Below are 8,341 nucleotides of genomic sequence, written 5' to 3'. Positions count from 1 at the left end.
AAATTCATGATGAGAAAGGATATATCACAACTGACACAACTGAAATACAAATGATAATCTGAACCTATTTTGATGATTTATACTCTAAAAAACAGAAAATCTTAGAGACACCAACAAATTTCTAGAGACATATGACTAACACAAATGGAATCAGGAAGACATAGAAAATGTAAACAGATCAATTTCAAGCAATGAAATTGAAGATGACATTAAAAGTCTACCAAAAAAGAACAGCCCAGGACCAGGACCAGATATATCCCCAGCTGAGTTCTCTCAGACCTTCAGAGAGAAAAAAGCAGGGAACCCTTCTAAACTCATTATATGAAGTGAGTATCACCTTGATGTTAAAATCAGACAGACACATCAAGGAAATAAAATTTCAGACCAATGTTCCTAATGAACATAGATGCAAAAATTCTTTTTTTTTTCCTGGATGAAGGGCAGTTTATTACTTTTATGTACAGAAACCCAATAGCATACATTTATCCCAGTTCAGTGGTGAGTTCTTCAGCCTTTGCCTTCTCCAGCTTGGCAATACAAGCCACAGAGTTTGGACCATTGTCTCCCCAGTAGTGATGGATCTCATCATGTCTATCATTGTAGTCTGGTTCTGATAGTTTCCACCAGCTTAGCCAGAGCTCCTTTGTCTTCCAAATTAACCTGAGTGCAGGCAACAGTGGTGCACCTCTTCCTGTGAACCAGACATCCCAACCTGGCCTTCCACTTGATGGTACAGTAAGGGACTCCTGTCTTTCCACACAGTGTGGGCAGGGAGACAACCAGCTCCATAGGATCCACATCATGTGCGATCACCACCAGCTGAGCCTTCTTGTTTTCCACAGAGGTGGTGATTGTATTGACCCCTGCTCGAAGGAATGGCCATCTCTTTGTGGGGATATCCCCTTTGCCAGCAGCCTTCTTCTAAGCCTGGGCCAACAGCCTCTGCTCCTTCTCCTGTTTAATCTCTAGTCTGTACTTGTGGGCAAGCTTAAGCATCTGGGTGGCTATTTGGCAGTCCAAGGCCTGGGTGAACTGGTCAATCACAGGAGGCACTTTAAGTTGCTTATAGAGAAGATAGCCCTTTGCTGCTGCAGCTGGTTGTAGTGGGGCCATTTTACAAAGTGGGAACGGTCCCTTTGGGCTGGATGTCCTGTCTGATGTTGAAGTTTTTTGGCCTCTTCTTATATAGTAGTTTCACCACATTCTTGGCTTCCTGTTTCTTGACCACAGTGGGGGCCCATGCTACCTTCTTCCTCTTGGCCTTCTTTCCTTTGGGCATCTTGGGCAGCTGGAGGAGATAAAGCCAAAATTCTTAATAAAATACTGGCAAATCACATACAAAAACATATTAAGAGCTTGGTGCCGTGGCACACTCCTGTAATCCCAGCCGCCAGGGAGGCTGAGACAGGAGGATTGTGAGTTCAAAGCCAGCCTCAGCAACAGCGAGGTGCTAAGTAACTCAGTGAAACTCTGTCTCTAAATAAAATACAAAATAGGGCTGGGGATGTGGCTCAGTGGTTGAATGTCTCAGAGTTCAATCCCTGTACCCCCTTCCCCCCAAAATTAAAAGGATAGTGCATCATGATCAAATGGGGTTCATCCCAGGGTTGCAAAGTTGGTTCAACATACAGAGATCAATAAATGTAATTCATCACATCAATAGTCTTAAAGACAAGAATCACATGATTCTCTCAATAGATGCTGAAAAAGAATTTGACAAAATATAGCATCCATTCATGTTCAAAACACTAGAAAAACTAGGGATAGTAGGCACATACCTCAACATTGTAAAAGCTATATATGCTAAACCTAAGGCCAATATCATTCTAAATAGACAAAAATTGAAAGCATTCTCTCTAAAAACTAGAAGAAGATAGGGATGTCCTGTTTTACCACGTCTATTTAACATAGTCCTGAAAACTATAGCCAGTGCAATTATACAAAAGAAAGAAATTAAAGGGATACAAATAGGAAAAGAAGTACTCAAACTATCCCTGTTTGCTGACAACATGATTCTATAATTAGAACACCCCACAAAAATCCCACCAGAAAACTTCTTGAACTTAGTAACATCCATAAATCAACTGAAAGAGAAATTAGGAACAATATCCCATTCACAATAGCCTCAAAGAAAATAAAATAGTTGGGAATCAATCTAGCAAAAGAGGTGAAAGACCTCTACGATGAAAACTACAGAACGCTAAAGAAAGAAATTGAAGAAGATCTTAGAAGATGGAAAGATCTAGTATGTTCTTGGATATACAGAATTAATATTGTCAAAATGGCCATACTACCAAAAGCACTATACAGATTCAATGCAATTTCTAAGGTTCTGATGATGTTCTTCATAGAAATAGAAAATGCAGTCATAAAATTCATTTGGAAAAATTAGAGGCCCAGAATAGCCAAAGTAATCCTTAGCAAGAAGAGTGAAGCAGGAAGCATCACAATACCAGACCTTAAATTATACTACAGAGACATAGTAGCAAAAACAATATGGTATTGGCATCAAAACAGACATGAAGACCGATGGTACAGAGTAGAAGACATACAGACAAACCCACATAAATACAGTTGTCTCATATTGGACAAAAGCACCAAAAACATTCAATGGAGAAAAGATAGCCTCTTCAACAAATGGTGCTGGGAAAAATTGAGATCTACATGTAGCAGAATGAAACTGAATCTCTATCTCTCACCCTACACAAAACTCAACTCAAAGTGGATCCAGGACCTAAGCATTAGATCAGAGAGACTGCACCTACTAGAAGAAAAAGTAGGCCCAAATCTCCATCATGTCAGCTTAGGAACTGAATTCCTCCATAAGACTCCTAAAGTCCAAGGAGTAATATCAAGAATCAATAAATGAGGCCGGGGTTGTGGCAGAGCTCTTGCCTAGCACGTGTGGGGCACTGGGTTTGATCCTCAGTATCACATATAAAAAAATAAACAACAAAGGTACATCAACAACCAAAAAGTATTTTAAAAAAGAATCAATAGATGGGATTATATCAAACTAAAACCTTCTTCACAGCAAAGGAAACAATCAAGAACATGAAGAGAGAGCCTACAGAATGGGAGAAAAATCTTTGCTACCTGCACCTCAGATACAGCACTCATCTCCAAGATGTACAAAGAACTCAAAAAATTTAACACCAAAAAAAAAAAAAAACAAATAACCCAATTAATAAATGGGCAAATAAACTGAACAGACACTTCACAGAAGAAGAAATATGAATGGCTAACAAATATATGAAAAAATGTTCAACATCACAAGCAATTAGAGAAATGCAAATTACAATTACACTGCAATTCTACCTCACTGCAGTCAGAATGGTAATTATCAAGAATACAAGTAACAATAAATATTGGTGAGGATATAAGGAAAATGTACACTCATACATTGCTGGTGAGACTACATATTGGTGCAATCACTCTGGAAAGCAGTATGGAGATTCCTCAGAAAACTTTAAATTGAACCACCATTTGACCCAGTTATCCCACTCCTTGGCATATACCCAAAGGTCTTAAAATCAGTATACTGTAGTGATGCTGCCACATCAATATTCATAGCAGCTCAATTCACAATAGCTAAGCTATGGAACCAACCTGGGTGCCCTTCAATAGACAAATGGAGCCAGGCTGGGCCGAGCACACCTATAATCCCAGTGGCTCAGGAGGCTGAGGCAGGAAGATGGCAGTTCAAATCCAGCCTCAGCAAAAAGCAAAGAGCTAAGCAACTCAGTAAGACTCTGTTTCTGAATAAAATACAAAATAGGGATGGGGATATGACTCAGAAATTGAGTGCCTCTGAGTTCAATCCCTGGCACCGCCCCCAAAAAATAATGAATGGATAAAGAAAATGGGATTCACATGCACAATGGAATATTTCATAGCCATAAAGAGAAATGAAATTATGGCATTTTCCAGTAAATAGATGGAACTGGAGACTCTCATGTTAAAGTCAATCCCAAAGAATCAAAGGCCAAATGTTCTCTCTGATATGTGGATGCTGATTCACAATAGGCAGTGGGGGTGAGGAGAGGGAGGAGTTGGAGGTTCACCAGACTGGACAGGGAGACATGGGGGGAAAAGAAGGGGGATGGGAATGGGAAAGAGTAGAATGAATCGGACGTAACTTCCCTGTGTTCATGAATACATATGAATACATAACCAGTGTAACTCCACACTATGTACACACCACAAAAGTGGGAATTTATATTCCATATACGTATGATATGTCAAAATATATTCTACTGTCATGTATAACTAAAAAGAACAAATAAGAAAATAAAACAAAAACAAAAAAACTCCTTAAAACTATAAACTACCAGGAAAAAATAGCTAAAAATTTTTATAATCTTGGTATAGTCCAAAATTTCTTAGCAATTATGCTAAAACTCTGATCCAAAAAATTTTTTAAAAGATAAATTAAAACATTTGCCCTTCAAAAGACTTTATGAACCAGGCATGCGGGGTGCACACCTTTAATCCCAGCAGCTGGGGAGGCTGAGGTAGGAGGATTCCAAGTTCAAAGCAAGCCTCAGCAATTTAGCAAGGCCCTAAGCAACTTAGAGAGACCCTGTCTCAGAATTAAAAATAAACAAAAGGCTGAGGATGAAACTCTGTGGAAAAGCACCCCTGGGTTCAATCCCAGTACCCTCCCCCATTCCAAAAAAGCAGACATTATGAAGAAAATGAGAAGACAAGCCACAAACAAAAGAAAATATTTGCAAATCATCTATCTGGTAATGGACTTATGCAGATAATATAAATATTTTTTTAATTCTCAAAACTTGCAAATCAATTCAATTTTTTTTTAAATGAACAAGGTATTTGAACAGATATTTCACCAAAAAAGATACCTAGATGGCAAATGAACACATCAAACTGTACTCAACATCGTTAGTCATCAGGAAGATGTAAATTAAAGCCATGAGAACAGACTGAAATACCATGAAATACTTAATAGAATGTGAGGAGAGGACACGGCAATGCTAAGTGGTGACAAGAACAGAGAGTGAGTAGGGAGAACCAGAATTCTCCCACGTCGCTATGGGGATGCAAAATGGTATGTCCACCTTGGAAAACAGTTTGGTGGTTTCTTATAAAAGGTAAACACTTAGGACAGAACCAGTAATCTCACTCCTGGGTATTTTCCCAAATGAAATGAAAGCCATGTTAATTCAAAAACCTGCAAATGTTTGCAAATGTTTCTAGAAGCTTTGTTCATAATTGTGAAAAACTGGAAACAGCTCAAAGGTTTCTCAGTGGTGGAAAAGGGGAAACTAGGGTTCATCCACACATTATAATCATAATTAACAAGAAAAGGGAACCATATGAATGAAGCAAAACTAAAAGAGAACTGATTCAAAAACTAATGATTACATGCACGTTAGTTCTAGAGGAGACAAATTTACAATGGCAGAAAACAGACAGCAGTTTCCAGAGACGGACGATGGGAAAGGGCTTCGGGATAGTTTTGAGAGGTAGGGAACTGATGATGAAATGTTGAATCCAGTAGATTCAAGAGCGGCCAACCTACACCCTGCACCTCTGGTTAATGTGCATCTTTGGCCCTACTGAATTCTGCTCCTGGGGAATTCCCAAGGATTACTGTGAATATGTGGCTTCCCTGTCCCTTACCTGCTTTAACGCACTGTCTAAAATGCACATGTGCATGCATATGCGCGTGCGCACACACACACACACACACACACACACACACACACACATATACTCATACAGACTCAACTCTTTTCTTTCTCACCTTTCCTTCCTAATTCTCTGCTGCCCAGGCTTTCTCCAAAGAGTCCCTGGCTCCTGCCTCACCTCAGAGTGAATAGAGATGAGTTCTTGAAGACAGCTTGCACAGTGTCCAGTCACCTCACAGATCAGTCAAGCTTTTATGGGCTGACCCAAAATGCTAAATGACCAACAAGCAGAGCATGATTTGTACAGGGAAATAACCAAATGAATAACACACACACACTCAGAACACACCATAGCCCTAAACTGAGAGATGTCTAAGTGGTTTTCTTGGAACAACTTATTCCTTTTGTGGGTGCAGAACCAATCAGAGGAGTAGGCAGATCTAGTAGACAGGAAGTCATCCTGTCCCCATTCTGTGTCCTAGAAGTGAGATATTGCAAAGCTGAGCATCAGCAAGCCTATTAAACATCAAACACTAGAGCCAATCGGGGTTTATCTTCTTCTTTCTGCTCCCCCCACCTGCTTCCTTCTGGTTCCAGCACCCTGGAACCTTCTCTAAACTCACTGTACCAGCAACGCTTCTTGGGAAGTCTCATGAAAACTCTTCCATAACAAGCTGCAAAGCATCATGATAGTGAACTTGGATTTGACCTTTATTAGGAAAAAAAAAATCCTACCCCAACTTCTCATTTTATGATTGCAGAAGTGTGGATTAATCAGTTTGGAGATAGGGCAGCAACTTGTTCATCTAAAATCATCAAATCTGTTGGTGATCCCCACCTGTATGTGAAGGAGTCATCATCTCCCCCATCCCAGCACGAGCCCCCATACTCCACTGACTTGGCCTTGGCCTGTTTTTCCAGATACTAAAGACCATCATGCTGCAGATATCCAGACCACTGATGATCACCAGGGCTTTGTCCCTGCTGTCATAACTCATTAATGTGAGATGAATCTCTTATTGATATACTATTTAAAAGGCCCTCCCGGACTGAATATCCCTAGGGAAACATCCCAGTCTTCTAGACCAGAACATGTGGCTCAACAAAACAAAACAAAGCAAAAAACAAACATGCAACTTGTCCTGAATAGGGACAGTAACAGCTGGAATCCCTTGGCTCTGGGATAAAGTGGAGGAGCCATGCTGTCTTTTCAACCCTGGTTGTAGTTCAGCACTGAGATCTGCAGCACCATCACCATGATGCAGCTAGAGGGCAACTCAACATGGAAGACAGCATTAAATGCCCTGGAAATCTCCGCCTAGCTAGAATGGCTCAGGGGTTCCCGAAAGCCTTCAGATCAAGTACAAACCCTCAAATCATGGCTGAGCTCCTCCACAGATTCCTCCAGCCAGTGGGTCATGCCCTACATGCCCTACATACCCTCATTCTCTGGCTTAAAATGCACCCTCACCACCATTTCCTCCCTGCCTCCCAGCCCAGCCAAGCCTCCGCATCCTTCCATTGCTTCTCTCCTACCTGGCTAGGCTCACTTAGATGCCCCATCCTGTGCCTTTTCAGGGAGGTTAACACAGCATGCCCAGGCTGCGCCTAATCCCTGCCTCCTCTTCTGGTCTGCCAGCTCCCAATGGTGTCAGGAAACAGTGCCACAAACTAGTGTCTTTCATCTGTGTCCAAAGATGAAAGGGCCTCCCATCCTAAGCAGGTCTTTAAAAATAGGTCAGACTCTCCTCTGCCTGCTTAGCCTACAGGAGGGCAGGGGCATGGCTGACATGACCCCTTAAGGTGAAACTAAATATTTATCAAACCATGAGGAACAGGGAGTCAGTTATGATGTGGCTTAGGAGAACAAGTAACTTTCCTTTGATGTTGGGTTTGTAAAGCACCCACAATGGAGAATTCCAAGAAATTTCCTGGTCCTCTCAGAGTCTCATTTAGCAGCGCAGACCTGAGCATTTCATCCTCGTGTTTGTAACACATTCAAGGGGGACGTCCACGTCATACAGAATTTACCTCTGCAGAGTGTCTGTGTGAGTGCGCCCTGGGTATCTGGGCCATCTGACGCATGGCAAAAAGAGCTGCTGGGGATTTTTAAATGAGATCACCAATGAGTCACCAGTCACAGGGGTTTCTCCTGTGCTGCTGCAGGGTTCCAGCTCTCCACAAATGACTGTGACGAAGAGGATTTTTGGAACATCTCAGTTTGTGCCTGCTCTGCCCTGGACTCCCACGGTGGGGTCTGGAAGCAAAGGCCACAGGATAGTGCTCAGGAGAACCATGAAACCTAAGTGGCACCAGAGGTTGGGGCTAGTCCAGTGGGAGAGGATGAGAGGCACTGGAGTCTGAGGCCTCAAGGAAAGCATGGAATGGAGTCAGCCCTGGTCTTCAAAAATGTCCCTAAACTCTTAAGATCTCAGTGTTCTTGCCTGTGGTCTCAGTGGGGTGGGGGACAATCTTTAGGATAAGATGAGAAAATGTATGTGAAAGCAGCTGTGCAGCACGACAGGATCATAATCTACTAGATTCTGAGGTCCCTTCCAATCTTAAAGTGCATGTTTTAGTAAAATGGAGACTCAGAGGAGCCAGTGGCTTGGTGACTTGGCAGAGAGGGAGAGGGCTAACTGGAGCAGGGATAGCATGGGAGAGGAAAGAACTAGAGAGAGCAAGTT

General features: G+C 41.8%; 1 pseudogene across 1 annotated transcript; it reads right to left on the bottom strand.

Annotated features, from left to right (window-relative positions):
• Positions 1-326: 326 nt before the first annotated feature.
• LOC101964872 (large ribosomal subunit protein eL8-like) lies at positions 327-7,307 on the bottom strand (annotated as a pseudogene). The gene is made up of 2 exons (XR_013426249.1): positions 7,191-7,307; positions 327-1,288 (listed from the first exon to the last, which is right to left on the bottom strand). The product of XR_013426249.1 is annotated as a large ribosomal subunit protein eL8-like (transcript).
• Between the last annotated feature and the right edge of the window lie 1,034 nt (positions 7,308-8,341).

This window comes from Ictidomys tridecemlineatus, chromosome 10 (assembly GCF_052094955.1).
Source record: "Ictidomys tridecemlineatus isolate mIctTri1 chromosome 10, mIctTri1.hap1, whole genome shotgun sequence".
Taxonomy (NCBI): Eukaryota; Metazoa; Chordata; class Mammalia; order Rodentia; family Sciuridae; genus Ictidomys; species Ictidomys tridecemlineatus.
This window is presented reverse-complemented; position numbering and strand designations above follow the sequence as displayed.